Below are 16,382 nucleotides of genomic sequence, written 5' to 3' on the forward strand. Positions count from 1 at the left end.
ATTCTTTTAGTGCAATGAAATCAGGGGAAAGTTAGCAAATGTGACATCTTGAATGCATTGCAAGATTTATAATTTATTTTGAAGCAACAATCATGTGGTATAATAATTCAGTTGTAACATTTCCTCAGGGAACAGATGGCTCAAGAACCACCTTCACCTTTCAACTATTAGTTTGAATTCATCCCAGGGTGTTAGGGATGTTACTGATGGCTGTTTGGAACAGGGGCACCATTTAGGGCAGGATAGGGGGGTGTAGCCCCTCCCTCAAAATTTGTACCAGTGGTTTACTCACCCTAGAGCTCAAACTACAACAAAGCCTGAGTGTGATCTGTAATGAATGCAGAATCTGGGGGTTTGTTTATAAACAGATGCAAGGTGATTAAGATAACAAAAGCCTTGCCATTAAAGTGACAACTCTCACGCTGAGGATACCTCTCCCTCTCTGGGGTAGGGAGGGCTGCAGTTATTAGGAGAAACGGGTATTAATAATGGGCAATCTGATCATTAAAAACATAGACAACTGGGTTTGTGATAACTCAAAGAACCACATAGTGACTTGCTTGCCTGATGCATTGCTGATCTCTCAAGACATCTAGATAGACTTATGGGTAGCCAGTGGTTGTGGTATATGTCAGTACCCATGACATAGGGAAGGAAACACAAGAGGTTCTGGAGGCCAAATTTAAGCTTGGACTTCCATGGTAGCATTCTCTGAAACATTTCCAGTTCCATGCGTAAGTCCAGGTATACAAGCAGAACTGCAGGGTCCCAACAGGTGGATGAAATGATAGTGAGGAGGAGAAAAATTTGGGGGAAAGAGGAGTCTATACTGGAGGCTCCACCTAAACCAAAATAGGACCGGACTGCTGGCACTTAAAATTAAAAAGATTGTAGAGCTGTTTTTAAATTAAGAGCTGGGAGAAAGCAGATAGATGCAGGGGAGCACATTGATTGGACAGACATCCCTCAGAGGAGGGTCTATTGATGGAGTCTCTGTATCCTAGTAAGGAGGAGAGGGTGGCAGATGGTAGAATACAGGTAAGATCTGATGAGAAAATCAAATTAAAGAGTCTCATTCAATCACATCATGTAATGGCAGACAGCTAAAAAGTGACAAGTTTTTAACAGGCTTATAGACAAATGCTTAGAGTTTAAATAAGATAGGTGAACTAGAGTGCCTCATATTGCATGAGAATATTGATATAATAAGGCATCACAGAAACTTGGTGGAATGAGGATAAATCAGTGAGACACAGAAATACCAGGGTACAAATATATTGGAAGGACAGAACACACCGTATTGGTGAGGGAGTGGCACTATATGTGAAAAAGCATAAAATCAAATGAAGTAAAAATCTTAAATGAACAAAACTGTACCATAGAATATGTATAATAATTCCATGCTCTAATAATAAGAACCCAGCTGTAGGATATATTACTGACCACCTGACAAGGATGGTGATAGTGACTGTGAAATGCTAAGGAAGTTTAGAGAGACTATACAAATAAAAAAAACTCAGTAATGGGAGATTTCAACTATCCCCATATTGTCCGGGAACACGTCACTGCAGGACAGGATAAAGTTTCTTGACACCTCAAATGATTGTTTCTTGGAGCAACTGGTTCTGGGACTCATAAGAGGAAAAGCAATTTTTGAATTAGTCCTAAGTGAAGCTCAGGATCTGATCCAAGAGGTGAATATAGCTGGACTGCTTGGAAATAGTGACCATAATATAATTAATTTTAACATTCCTGTGGTAGAAAAAAGCTCACTACAGCCCAACACTGTGGGCAGTTAATTTCAGAAAGGGGAACTACACAAAAATGAGGAGGTTCGTTAAAAAGTAATTGAAAGATAGTGCCAAAAGTGAAATCCCTGCAAGCTACATGGAAAATTTTTTCAAAGACAAAATAAGAGGCTCAACTTAAATTTATACAACAAATTTAAAAAAAAACATAGTAAAAGAACCAAAAAAGTGTCACAATGGCGTAACAACCAAATAAATGAAGTAGTGAGAGATGAAAAGGCATCATTTTAAAAGCAGAAGTTAAATTCCAGTGAGGCAAATAGAAAGGAACATAAACTCTGGAAAATGAAATTATTGAGAAGGCCAAAAAAGAATTTGAAGAACAGGGAGCCCAAAACTCAAAAAATAATAGCAAATTTAAGTACATCAGAAGCAGGAAGCCGGCTAAACAACCAGTGGGGCTGCCAGACAATTGAGATGCTACAGGAGCACTCAAGGATGTTACTGTCACTGTGAAGAAATTAAATTAATGTTTTGCTTCATCGTCATGACTGAGGATGTGAGGGAGATTTCCAAATGTGAGCTTTTTTTTTTTTTTTTTTTTTTTAAGGTGACAAATCTAAGGAACTGTCCCAGACTGAGGTGTGATTAGAGGTGGTTTGGAACAAATTGATGAACTAAACTATAATATTCACCCAAGAGTTCTGGAAGAACTCTTTAATCATTTAAATCAGCTTTAAAACAGAAGAAATACTTCACACAATGCTCAGTCAATCTGTGAAACTCCTTGCCAGAAGATATTGTGAAGGGCTGTAGTATAACAGGGCTCAAAAAAGTGATACAGATGCAGCCGCGTTAGTCTGGTCTAGCTGAAACAAAAGACAGAGCTATATAACACTTTAAAGACTAACAAGATGGTTTATTAGGTGATGAGCTTTCGTGGGCCAAACCCACTTCCTCAGATCAATATGTTCGGGGTTCAAAAAAGAACTAGATAAAAAAGAATGGAGGATAGGTCCATCAATAGCTATTAGCCAGGATGGGCAGGAATGGTGTGCCTTACCTCTGTTTGTCAGAAGCTGGGAATAGATAACAGGTGAAGGATCACTTCATTATTACCTGTTCTGTTCACTCCCTCTGCGGCCCCTGGCATTGGCCAGTATCAGAAGACAGGATACTGGGCTAGATGGACCTTTGGTCTGACACAGTATAGTCATTCTTATGTAATAAATGATGAAAATGGAGAGAAGTAAATAGTGGTGTCCACCAGGGGTCTGAGACCCGTGCTCTTCAATACATTCATAAACAATTTGCAAATTTTGCCAGCTCACAGTTTACCTTTTTCCCAGATGTTACAAAATTTATTCACGATAGCTAGTCCAAAGCAAACTGCAGAGTTACAAGGGATTTCACAAAACTGGATGATTGGGCACACAATGGCAGATGAAACTGAATGTTGATAAATGAAGAGTAATACACATGCAAAATTTAATCTCAAATATATATAGAAAATGATGGGGTCTAAAGTATCTGGACCCACCAATAAAGAGCTCTTGGAGTCATGGTGGATAATTGTCTGAAAATATCTGCTCCATGTTTAGTGACAATAAAAAAAACCCTAATAGAATATCAGGAAAAGTGTTAGATAAAACAGAAGAATCATATTGCCTCTATATAAATCCATGGTACACCCACATATTGAATATTGAGTGCAGATTTGATCACCCCATCACAAAAAATATATATTGAATTTGGAAAAGAGAAACTCGTCAAATTTTAAGGAGTACAAAACACAATACATCTGAGAAGAAACTGAAAAGACTGGGACTTTTCAGTCTAGAAAACAGATGATTAAGGGGAGGACATGAAAGAGGTCTATAAAATCATGAATAATGTGGAAAAATTGAATAAAGAAGTGTTAGTTACTCTTTCAAACAACAAAAGAACTAGCAGTCAGTCAATTAAATGAATAGGCAGCTGATTTTAAACAAACAAAAGAGAGTACAGTAGACTTCCGATAATCCGGAACCTATGGGACCTAGGTGGTGCCGGATTATCAGATATACCGGACTATCAGGAGGTACTATAAGATGGTTATATATCTACTGTATACATTCTATACTGTATATAAAGTGTTCTTAACCCTTTTTATTGTACATACTGTATACAGTATACTGTAATGTTTTCGGTTTTTTAAGCCTTTTTTACCCTTTTTGCTCAGTTCAGCTGCTGCCGCTGTTACCTTGTGACTCATTTTTTGCCGAAGCTCACTCACTAGGCTCTTGCCATTTTGATGCCGGACTATCAGGAGTGCTGGACTATTGGATGCCGGACTATTGGAGTTTTAAAGTATTTCTATCCACCCTATGGAACTCTTTGTCAGAGGCTGTTGAAAGCTAAAATTGTAATACGGTTCAAAACCAAATTAGATAAGTTCATAGAGAATTGGCTATTAGCCAGTGTGGGCAAGAATCCAACACCATGTTCTGCATGTCCCACACCCCTGCCAGAAACTGGGAATGGGTGAAGGATGAATCTTTTAATGATTGCCCATTCTGTTCTTTTACTCTGCAGCACCTGAAATTGGCTATTGTCAGAATATAGGATACTGTGGGAGATGGACCTTTGGTCTGACCCAGTATGGCCATTTTGACGTTCTTACATAGACCCAACTGTATCTGCCCCTACTGTAACCCAGTAGACCCCACTCCCTCTCCAAAGCTGAGCTAGAACTCAGGAGTTCTGATAGGGTGTCTCTCTCCACAGCGTTAGTAAAAAAGAAGACTATATATTAAATTTTTAAACCAAAAAGTGCTCTTTAAGTGACTTGTCACAAGATTTCTAAACATCATAGTATTAGAGATGAATGAGTCTAATATTTCTTTTTCTTTATATATAGAATTAATATAGATCCGTCAGCTAACCAGAGTTTTCAAGTGCCTAAATAGCCCCTGAATCATGGTGAAAGTTGCCTCCGCCCATCAAAATCTGAAATGGTGCCCCTGGTTGAGAACCTTTATTAACCATGAATAGATGTGTCCATATCATACAAACCGTTCTATGATTAAATCTATTTCGCAGTGCCAGCAGCAGAAGCAAAGGACGAAGATCCAATTCTGTAGACTTTTCATTGCTTCTTTTCTGTGAGGTAATGAATGCACCTGATTTCAGAGGGAATGGAAGGAACTCAACTCCTCTCAGAATCAGGCCCTATATGTCCATGTAGTATTTGATCTATTGTGTGGTAACACCGTGCCTAGTGACCATATATTAAGCCACCCAACTTCACTTCATTTCCCTGCCCATCCACTTTAAAGTGAACCTGTCTTGTAGGTTATTCTCATTAGCTACCATATCCCTCAGCATCATAGACAGCATGTGACAAAACACGGGCAAATTGTTCAAAATTTAGGACACCATTTTTTCACATTGCAGAAAGTATAGCTAATAATGAAGCATTATTGTCACAAATGATAACTACTTTGTGTTAAAAAAAAGGCGTACATTATCAGCCTCCAGTTTTTATTTATTCTTTGTAGTCTTTTCTCATATATGGCTGCATCAATATTATTTTCCTAAAATTATTTTACTTTGTTTCATTTTCTATCTTCCCTTCTTTATGATATTATGACAAATATCATCACATGATGGCCCCATTTTCATCTTGAAGGAGTGATCTTGTGGACCTGCTATGAATAAATCTATGTTTGGGTGTCAGGAAGCCCTGCTACAATGATTATTTCACTGAAAAAATAGTTGAAAAAAAAACTAGTCAATATTAGTAAAAGGGGAAAATCCATGTTTTCAAATATGATCTTTCTTTTCAAGCAACACAAACTAGACAATCTTGTTAAATGTCAGAATCATTAGCACTGAGAAGGAACTATGCAGTATGCAAACAGAAGTTATGATATCAGATGAATAATAAAACAGAACATTTTGCACTTAGGGCCCTTTTCCAAGGACATCCAAGCACTGTAAAAACTTTAGGGTGCGTCTAAACTGCACCATAATTCGAAATAAGATATGCAATTTGAGCTACGCAAATTGCATGTCTTATTTCAATGCTATTTTGACATAGCTCATTTCATCATTTGGTGCTGTCTACACAGCGCCAAATTCCAAAATAAAGCACTATTCCAAAACATCCATTACGCCTCATAAAATGAGATTTACAGGGAGGTCGGAATAGCGAGCCTGAAATAACGGGCTTGCTGTGAAGATGTGGGATAGCTATTTTGGGATACTCCAGTATCCCGAAATAGCACTGCAGTGTAGATGTAGCTTCAGCAAACACAGCCTCTCAGAACAGAGTAATGTATCAAGACTTCCAAGAACTCTGTCTGGATTCTTTCTGCTGTGATCACCAGTCTTCAAATGTATTCAACTTTTTTTATGCAAAGGATTCTGACATACTCTGTGTTCACCAGCACAGACTGCAGGCACAAAGTAATTCAACAATTTCTCAATGGTTCATTGTGACATGTTAACTTTCACTAAATCTATTGCACAAATGGAAAGTATTATCACAGCAAAGTTTGCTATCTCCTCTAGGTGGTGCACTCTTAAAATGTAGATGCCATCTGATAGTTCTATAAGACTTCTGTTGTCGCACTTACAATTTGCAGATTCTCTACAAAGAATTTGCCATAGAAATGTACAAAGAGCTTATTTCAGAGAACATGTAGTTGTATTTGTTGGCTCTGTTGCCAGACTAGTGTCAGGAACACAACAGAACATTGAAGTTTAAGTTCCAGATAAGGCCTTGTTCAAAGAGTGAAGGTCATCAATCCCCAGTCTTCAGAAAGTTACTTTACACAAGTCAGGAAGTGATGAAATCTGGCTTTTTAAAAAGAAACCTGAAAATTGCCAGCGCTTCTGACCCAAGAACTTTGAACCACTGCCTCATCCAGTCCTTAAGTTTGGGGTTTGGCACCAAGAGTCCAGATTCCCCTTAGTTGGGGCTTCTTGGTAGTTTCCCCCCTTTTTCCTAGAGGGGTGGGAGCTTACTTGCTCCTATGGCTGCCAAGTGGACAGACCCTAGTTCATGTCCTGCCGACTGCTGAACTGGGCTCCTGCCTCCTTGCTAGTCAGCCCCACACTGAAGCAGGCTCCTTCCTTTCCTCCTCCTACCAGGCCTGGCATTAGCTACAGGTAAAGCAGGGTGGGGCTAGGTGAGCCGAAAGGCTTTCTTTAATCCCTGTGATGCCAGGCCCTCCTGTGTCCACTCTCTCACAGAGCCCAATTTGTTAATATTAAATAATAATATGCAGAGTTAATGATGTCCAGTAGCTTTGATACAGCAACACCTGTTCAAGATACATGCATACATGGGAGCTGCCATATTAGGGATACAGGAGCGAAGTAAAGGCATAACTCTCAATGGTTGTCCATATATTCCAAGATTCCTTGTATTAAAATTTCTGACCATAACTTGCCATTTCCTGACCTTTTAAAGTTTGGTTTTGAAAACTAAGTAAAATTGTGCTAGTTATAAACATTGTCCATTCTTCCAAGGGCACAGAAAAGGTTATAACACATGGAGGAAACTATACACCTCTCTCCTATGTTTTAGAAATCTGAAACCTCCCTTGGCCAGGAACCGCAGGCTTGTAGTCATTTGGGTGGTGCCCAAAACAGTTCCAAGTCTCTGCCCCCTCCCCCGCACACACACAGCTGCCTAAGGCTTTGCGAGGGAGTTTGCATGGGAGAAGGGTGCAGGATCTGGGAGGGAGTTTGGGTGCAGGCTCCGGACGGGGCAAGGGATTAGGGTGCAAGTTCTAAGAGAGTTTTGGTGCAGGAGGGGTGAGGGATCAGGAGGGGTCTGGAAAGGAGTTTGGGTGTGGAAGGGGGTCTTGGGTGCAAGTTCTGGAATGGAGCTGGGGTTTTGAGTGCAGGCTCTGGACTGGAGCAGGGGATTGGGGGGTAGGCTCTGGGAGGGAGTTTGGGAGCTGGAGGGGATGCAAGAAGAGGGAGGGGGGTGCATCGCTTACCTGGGCCATTCCCTCTAGCAGTGGCTCCTGGGTAGGAAAGCAGAGAGTCTCTCATGTGCTGCTGCCGGCAGGCACCACCCCACAGCTTCCATTGCCACAAGTGCAGAGCAGGGGCGGGGCAGCACACAGAGACACATACCACTACCCAGAGGCTGCAGGATATGCCAGCAGCTGAGTGGAGCAGGCAGGCAGAAAGCCGCTGTATCCCTGCTGTGCTGCTGACACTGGCAGCAGGGGCCTATGGGACCTTTTAAATTACCTGAGGATGGCAGGCGGGACTGGGAGAGACCCCCAACCCCAAACATTGGTGGAGCTAGGTGCCCTGAGTCAGAACATTCCTGACCTTGGCCCACTATACGCAGTCCCTTGAAGGTCACAACAAAGTCTGGGCCACACAGCCCTAAGAGGCTGCACCAGAGCACCCCTGGGCTCTTGCTGACAGGGTCTGGGGATGCCGGCCACACTTCTGACACCCAGGTGGGACACCCTCCCACCACAAGCCACCAATAGAAGGAGGCTGAGGACATGGCCACACACAGACACGCACACACATTCAGAAGTGCCGCACACGGTACACAGGCATGCCTCCACACTCGAGGTAGCACCTGTTCTGGGGACAGCACTGCCAGGTGCAGGAGCATCTGTCACTCACACACACCTCCCCGCCTACACCACAATCCCCTCTCCTCCAGCAGCCAGGGATACAAGCCCTTTTCTCTTCCGACGCCGCCACCGCCAGACCCGGTGTGTGTGCAGCACCGAGGCAAGCCCAGCCAGCCCATGGCCCCTCTCCCACCGACAGGTTCCCGGTGTGGCCGCCAACTTCCTATGCCTGCTTGTCCCCAGAACGTGGGGGTGGTGAGGCTACTCCCTTGGGGATATCTGGCCCTCTGTAGCAAAGGGCCCACTGGCCAGGCCACAGATGGCCTTGTTCCCAGTACATCACCTTCATCTGACCCAAGAACTGTCGGTCTCAGCTCACCGATGAGGGAAAGGCTTCAGGGACAGTGTGGCAAGAGATAGCTGACCATTTATCTATTCTCCACAGCCGGACCAGCTGCAAGAGGGGGGCAGGCAACACCAACTGGGGGAGCCACCCAACACCGGGGGATCCGCAGGCGCCAGAGGATGCAGGAGGAACTGCTGCAGGAGCACATCTTCATGCTCCGGGTCCTGCATGAGATGCAGGATCAGAGGCTCTGGGAAGATACGCAATTGTGGAGAGAACTGGTCAGAGTTGCTTCAGCAGGGCCACACCATATGCGTGGCCATCCAGTCTCTTCATGGGCACAAAGCCAGCTCCTGCTCCTGCTGCTGCTCCTGTCCCAACCTCAGCTCCTGGTCCTGCCCCTCCTCCCATGCCAGCTGCTTCCCCACCTCCCATGCCTGACCCTATTCCAGCTCCACCTCTTGCTTCTCCCCCTCGCCTCTCTCCCCTGTGGTTGCTGAGGTCCCCGCCCAGGAGGCGATGGAACCAACCAAGACAGGTGCCAATCCTGCTCCCAGCCCTGAGCCTCTCCTCACCCCTTCTCCCTCCTCGAAGGTTCTCATCCCACCTCCTTCTCCCCACTCTTTCCTCCCAGGTTCTTTCCCCAGTCCTTCCCCAATTACTTTTACCCCAAATAAAAAGCACACACAGTTTATTGTTTCCAAAAAACAATGTCTGTTTTATTGTCTCTGCAGGAGAGGGGAAATGGGAGAAAGGAGAGGTGTGGGAGAAAAGGCAGAGAAGGGCAACGTAGAGGCCCCTAGTGAGGAGGCCCAGAGGAGAGTGTCACTGGGCCCCTAGGGAGAAACTTTCCCTCAGGGCCTCATAGATGTACACACACCCTTGTTGGGCCTACTGGATGACATCTGTGTGTGGCTGCTCAAAGGCCCTGCTGGCCTGGCCAGCCTCCACCCGGGAAGGAATGTCTCCCTCTTCCACTCACAAATATTGTGGAGCACATAACATGTGGCCACCACTTGGGGGATGTTCCACTCAACGTCCAGCCGGGCAAGGAGGCCTCTGAACCTTGCCTTGAGATGCCTGAAGGCACCCTCCACCACCATGCAGGCCCTGCCAAGCCTGGCACTGAAGCATTCCTTTGAGTTGTCAAGGTGGCCAGTGTATGGCTTCATGAGCCAGGGCAAGATAGGGTAGGCCGTGTCCCCTACAACAGAGTTTCTCAACCAGTGGTACACGTACCCTGATGGGTCTGTGAAAGAAGTCTGGGGGATACCTCAATACAAGTGAAATCTGGCAAAAAATGTCTGGGATTTTGCCCTGTAAAAGGGTTCGGGGAGGGAGCAGGGGCACGTTCCTGTCAAATTGAATGTTTAGAGCCACATGCCTGGATGTTAACAGCCACTCTGTGTACATGCCCCAGTGCCTAGTGGGGGAAAGCGTGTGGCTATGGCAGCGGCTCCAGTGAGACCCAGGACAGTTCCAAGTTGGGGGGCAGGTTTGGGCAGGGAGAAAAAAATCACTTCCATGGCCGCCTCTCCTAGTTCGTTTCCTCTCCTGCAGCTTCCCCGGCGTGCTCCAGTGGGCAGGGCAGCTGAACCTGGAGACGCGCATTACCCCCACCCCCGCCAGCAGCTCCGCACAACGCATCCCCGTCGCCCTTTCCCCGTGGCACTGCGGAGAGGAGCTGAAAGGTGGTGAAGTGGCACAATGAGCTTTGCTCCAAAGGACTCCCTCCCATCAGTGGTGTAGCAAAGGGGGGCAGGGGAGCAGTTGCCCCTGGGTGCCACACTAAGGGATCACCGGGTTGGGGTGGGAGCGCACAGCCGCATGTGGCGAGCCCGGCACTGGTGGGCTACTTGCTCCCTGCAGACAAGCTGCCAAGGCAGGGCTGGGTGGTGGGAGCAGGCACTTCAAAGGTAGGGTTACCATATATCCGGTGCCTGGCTCTGGGGGAGGGCAGGGGCATTGGATTAGAGCAGGGGTGCTGTGGGTGCCTGGCTCTGGGGAAGGAGAGGGCACTGGGTTAAAGCAGGGGGCGGGGCTGGGGTTGCCTGGCTCTGGGGGTATTTATAATTTTTGTAAAGGGGTACTTTATTAAAAAAAGGTTGAGAAACACTGCCCTACAACACAGACCAGCATGTCCATGTCCCCAACCCTGATGGTATGGTCTGGGAAAAAGGTGCCAGCATGCAGCTTCTGGAATAGCCTGGAGTTTTGGAAGACATATGCGTCATGCACCTTCCCCCACCAAGTGACGACGATGTCGGCATAGGCGTGCACAGCACATTTCATTAGGGTGTACACCCAGGGAATTTTATATATTTATTTTTTTAAAGGTGAACATTTATTGAATACTCAATCATAAAGAATAGTGATAGAAATGTAGCCGTGTTAGTCTGGTGTAGCTGAAACAAAAAACAGGACTATGTAGTTAGTCTTTAAAGTGCTGCAGAGTCCTGTTTTTTGTTTCAATCATAAAGGACATTATTTTTATTCATCAAACAAACTAAAGAAACTAAAACTTAACTAAACTTATTTTTTTTAAATTAACAACTAAACTTTACTTAGAAAATACAAACTTAAAAAATGAGACTTTTTTTGAGACATTAGGGTATGCCTGGGCACACCCCATACGCACGCCTATGGATGTTGGTGAACTGCCCACAGTGGTTGACGAGGGCTTGGAAGACCATCAAGAAGTACCCCTTGCGGTTGATATAGACAAATGCCCCGTGGTCGGGGGCCTAGATGTGGGTGTTGTCAATAGCCCCCCAACAGTTGGGGAAGCCCATGTTGGCAAAGCTGGTGATGATGGGGTCCATGTCGCTGAGATGGATGACCCTGCGCAGCAGGATGGTGTTGATAGCCTGCACCATCCATAGAAGGAGACAAACAGAGAATCACAGGGGTGCCAGAGCCCTCTGGAGATCCCTAAGCCTCTCCCCACACACGCCAGGAGCAACCCCCTATGTAGCCTATCCCCTGGCAGGGCTGTGTGAGGGTGGGACTGAAAAAACACCAGGGAAGGGAGCTTCCCCCATCCCTAACTCCAACTCCCCCTTTCCCTAGGGTTCCCCATCTCAGCAGTTCACCCCCGTCCCTGGAACTATAGTCCAAGAGTACCATACCTGCATGACAAGGGCCCCAACAGACAACTTCCACACACCGAACAGGTTGCCAACAGATTGGTAGCTATCCAGCATGGTGAGCAATGGCTTCCACACAGCAATGGCAACCTACTTCTCCAGGGGGGTGGTGGGTCATACATGTGTGTTCCATTGCATGAGAGCAGGGGAAAGGCAGGCACACAGATCCAGAAAGGTCTCCTTCTGCATGCGGAAATTCTGGAGCCACTGCTGGTCGTCCCACCGCTCCACAATGAGCTGGTCCCACCAGTCGGAACTGGTGTCCAGCCGCCAGAAGTGGCGTTGCACAGTAGGATGCGGCTGGAAGAGCTGCGCTCTCAGACAGATGGTGAGGGTCTCCTCAGTCTTCTGGGGATTGCATTCCTGCAGGACCAGGAGGGCAGCCTGCAGAAACTGTGGCATGATAAATGAGGACTGGCGACTGCCCAGAGGCAGCTCTGGCTCCATAGCTGGCAAGCTGAGGTGTCCCTCAGTGGCTTTGCTGTCCCTCAGTGAGGTGCCTCATTTTCTCCTATGTTGCCAGAGTTGCCATTGTAACGGAATGTAGTACTTTTGGAAGGCTCTGCGTGTTGTACATTTTTTGGAGCACATCAAAAAAGAAACATACCAGAGACAATTGTTCTGTCTCCAATTAAATGTGAACAGTGGCACATATATTTTAAGCAAGCACTCCTTGAATACGCAGTATCAAAACTAATGAATGGTTCAAAGGTCAAACTCAGATTCTGTTTGAGTTGCAAGCAGAACTGAAACTAAAACTCCACACACAGCAGCACCTTACCGTCTCTTCTATAGCACAGAACTCTGAACCCAGGCCTGCCTAGGCTTTGGATAGACTCAAGTCTCTGACAAATTCCTTCAACCACCCTCCTCCCTTGTTAATGCCTTTCATAGAATCATAGAATACTAGGACTGGAAGGGACCTCGACAGGTCATCGAGTCCAGTCCCTTGCCCACATGGCAGGACCAAATACTGTCTAGACCATCCCTTATAGACATTTATCTAACCTACTCTTAAATATCTCCAGAGATGGGGATTCCACAACCTCCCTGGGCAATTTATTCCAGTGTTTGCCTACCCTGACAGTTAGGAACTTTTTCCTAATGTCCAACCCAAACCTCCCTTGCTGCAGTTTAAGCCCATTGCTTCTTGTTCTATCCTCAGAGGCTAAGATGAACAAGTTTTCTCCCTCCTCCTTATGACACCCTTTTAGATACCTGAAAACCGCTATCATGTCCCCCCTCAGTCTTCTCTTTTCTAAACTAAACAAACCCAATTCTTTCAGCCTTCCTAAGAAGCTTCACCTATCCTGCTTCCTTATAATACCTAAAAAAGCAGACTGAAGAAGAATGCTATGGACATACCTCACCCCACAAAAAAGTGCTTAGCAAAGAGTTGGAAATTCATGTCTTGTCTAGGAAAGTTCTATGGCATTTGGAAAACTAGTAAAATTATGTCTTGCCAAGAGGCAAAGAACTTAAGTTCAGCAGTTACAAGGAGTTGGGAGTTCTAGTCAGACTGTTTAAAACCTTGGGAATTTACTAACATTTATTTAACTCAAATAAAAAAGTGTCTTTATTAAAATTTAAACATTGCCCACCCACACCACATTAGAGCCCTGCAAGAATGCAAATCTCTACTTGTGGATGCAGATATCCACACACAGAAATTGGTATCCACTGATCCACGGGGCTCTACTCCCAGGAAATGCTGCGGCCACAGGAGAGGAGCACGGTGTTGCTGCTCCCAGGAACCTGCACCAGCAGCTCTTCCCAGCCATGCAGCTGTACTGCACTCAACCTGCCACCAGTGGGGCTGTACTATCCCAGACACAAGACAGTTGTATCTGAAGCTAGGAATATTGACCTCTGTATCTGTGTTCATATTTGCTGCTTTGGGTCATTCGAACAGCTGACACTTCAAGTGCTACAATGGAAAAGCCGGACAAGGCTGATGGCCAATCAGGTAGTACAATGGACTGTGAATTGGCTTAGTCTTCCTGTGGAATGTCTACACTGCTACTGACACATGGATGCTGTAGAATCAGGTAACTTGGTCACTAACCTTCATCTTGAACTGCTGAACTGTTCCACAGGAAATAGGGGGTGTCAAACAAAGCTTTGAACCCTTATGGAAAATCTATATAAGGGGAGGAAAACAACGACTGTTTTCAGCTTGCTTTACCTCTACCTTCCCACCCAAGAGAGACACTTGAAAATACCTGGAAACAAAAGGACTGTAACTGAAGTGGGGAGAACTACTGGATCTTGGCTAAGAGTTACCTGACCTGTGAAAGATTACCTAAAACAATAACAAGGGTAAGAAATTATTATCTGTAACAAATTTTTACTGAATCTAGGTAAGATTGCATGCTTTGTATTATTTTCTTAGTAATCTGCTTTTTTCTGCTTGCTACCTCTTTGACTACTTTTTCATAGTTAATAAACTTATTTCTGGTTTATAATATAACCCAGTATATGTAATTTCTAACTGGGGGACGGGTGAGAGTCTATATATATACCTTCCTTAACATTGAGGAAGGTATATAACTCATATAACTTTGGGTTTGTTTCTAAAAAGTGGAAGAGGGTGAACATCTGGGTGGCATTCCCTTAAAATGAACACCTGGAGCTGATTTCAGTGTCTGTATTTGCAACTGGTTGTGACCTGTGTGCTTTGCCAGAGGAGGCTTGAGAGCCCAGCTCAGCAAGACAAGGCAAAAGAGGGTCCAGGCTGACTAAGAAGGCAGGCTTAGCAATATCTTAAGCACCAGTGGTATCTTAAGCATCTTAGTGGTTCCAAATCATCAGTTTCTCAACTAACAGTGTTGACAACTCTTGAGATAAAAGTTCTCTCACAATAACTTGAGTTTTCCTTAAGGCTCCAGCTTCTGGATCCATCTGATTACAGAAGTATTTCAGCTTTCACGTTTAAAATATGTTTTCAGCCCTCATGGTTGTAGAGAAAAGCATGAAAACATGAACTCTAATAGATATAAACATTAGAAGACAAATTAAGGGCATCCACAGTTATTAGGGGTTTTAATTAGATGATTTATGCCCATCTCATGATTTTGAGGCCTAATTCATGATTTTTCAAAATTTTGGTTTGACAACTGAATCCACAAGGTATAGCTCCTAAAATCCTCAAGGCCTCCTCCTGAAAGGTCTGGGCTGACATTCCTGATTTCCACAGCAATGAATAAGCAGAAATAAATATTTTTATGGTGTTTTCATCCTTCCCACAAATCATCATCAAGAAGCAATAAAGAGCACAAACCTAACCTGATCATATCCTTTTCGGGAAAACTTTTTTAAAAGTCTTGACTTCCCAACTGACACTGAGGGTACTCAAAAGTACAGCAGACTCCTGACTGCTTTCCTCATTCATAGCCCAACCTGCTAAGAGCAACATCTAGGAGTACTCACTTCTTTGTGCAATGTTCTCTTTGTAGTCAATTAAAAATTTGCCTGAACAAGGACTGAAGAACTGGGCCCAAGATGCTAGTGGATTGACTGGCTAAGCTACTGAGTTCAGTGGCACCAACACTCCCAAAGTTTTTGAACTGCAGGAATAAAGTTTTGAACTTTATTCATTTTAATCATAGGAGTTAATTCTTACTCATATAAACAAAACTGGATCCAGTATTTTGGGGAAATGTCTCTTTTTCCCCCTACATAATTGTGTTAATTATAATATTTAATTGGTAAATAAAATGGGTCTAAAGGTACAGAGTAGTTCTGGATACATATCTAAGGGTATGTCTACACTACAAAGTTAGTTCGAACTAACTTTCATAGGCGCTACACTAGTGCTCCATTAGTTCGAATTTAATTCGAACTAACGGAGCGCTTAGTTCGAACTAGGTAAACCTTATTCCACGAGGATTAAGCCTAGTTCGAACTTATTAGTTCGAATTAAGGGCTGTGTAGCCCCTTAATTCGAACTAGTGGGAGGCTAACCCTCCCCAGCTTTCCCTGGTGGCCACTCTGGCCAACACCAGGGAAACTCTACTGCCCCCCTCCCAGCCCCGGAGCCCTTAAAGGGCCACGGGCTGGCTATGGGGTTTGTGCCAGTTGCAAGGCTGCCAGCACCCGTGCCAGCACACCCAGCAGCTGACACCCCATGAGCCAGCCACCCGATGCCACCCAGCCCTCCCCCTCTTCCCGGGACCAGCCTGGTGGCTCCCAGGCGCCTGCCCGGGGCCACAAGAGGCAGGCGCCCGCGTGGTCTAGTGCGGAGATTGTGGACCTCATCGAGGTTTGGGGGGAAGCCTCCAATGTCCACGATCTCCGCACTAGCCACAGGAATGCGGCAGTCTATGGCCGCATGGCTGCCAGCCTGGCCGCCAGGGGCCACCAGCGCAGCCGGGAGCAGGTGCGCTGGAAAATTAAGGACTTGCGGCAGTCCTACTCCCGGGCCTGCCTGCCAGGGGCCGACCCGGAGGCCTGCCCCCACTTCCAGGCTCTGGACCGCATCCTGGGGGCTCATGCCGTCCCTGCCCCCCGGGAGGTGATAGACCCCGGGGCAGAGGGACCGCTCCCA

Source organism: Pelodiscus sinensis, chromosome 6 (assembly GCF_049634645.1).
Source record: "Pelodiscus sinensis isolate JC-2024 chromosome 6, ASM4963464v1, whole genome shotgun sequence".
NCBI lineage: Eukaryota > Metazoa > Chordata > Testudines > Trionychidae > Pelodiscus > Pelodiscus sinensis.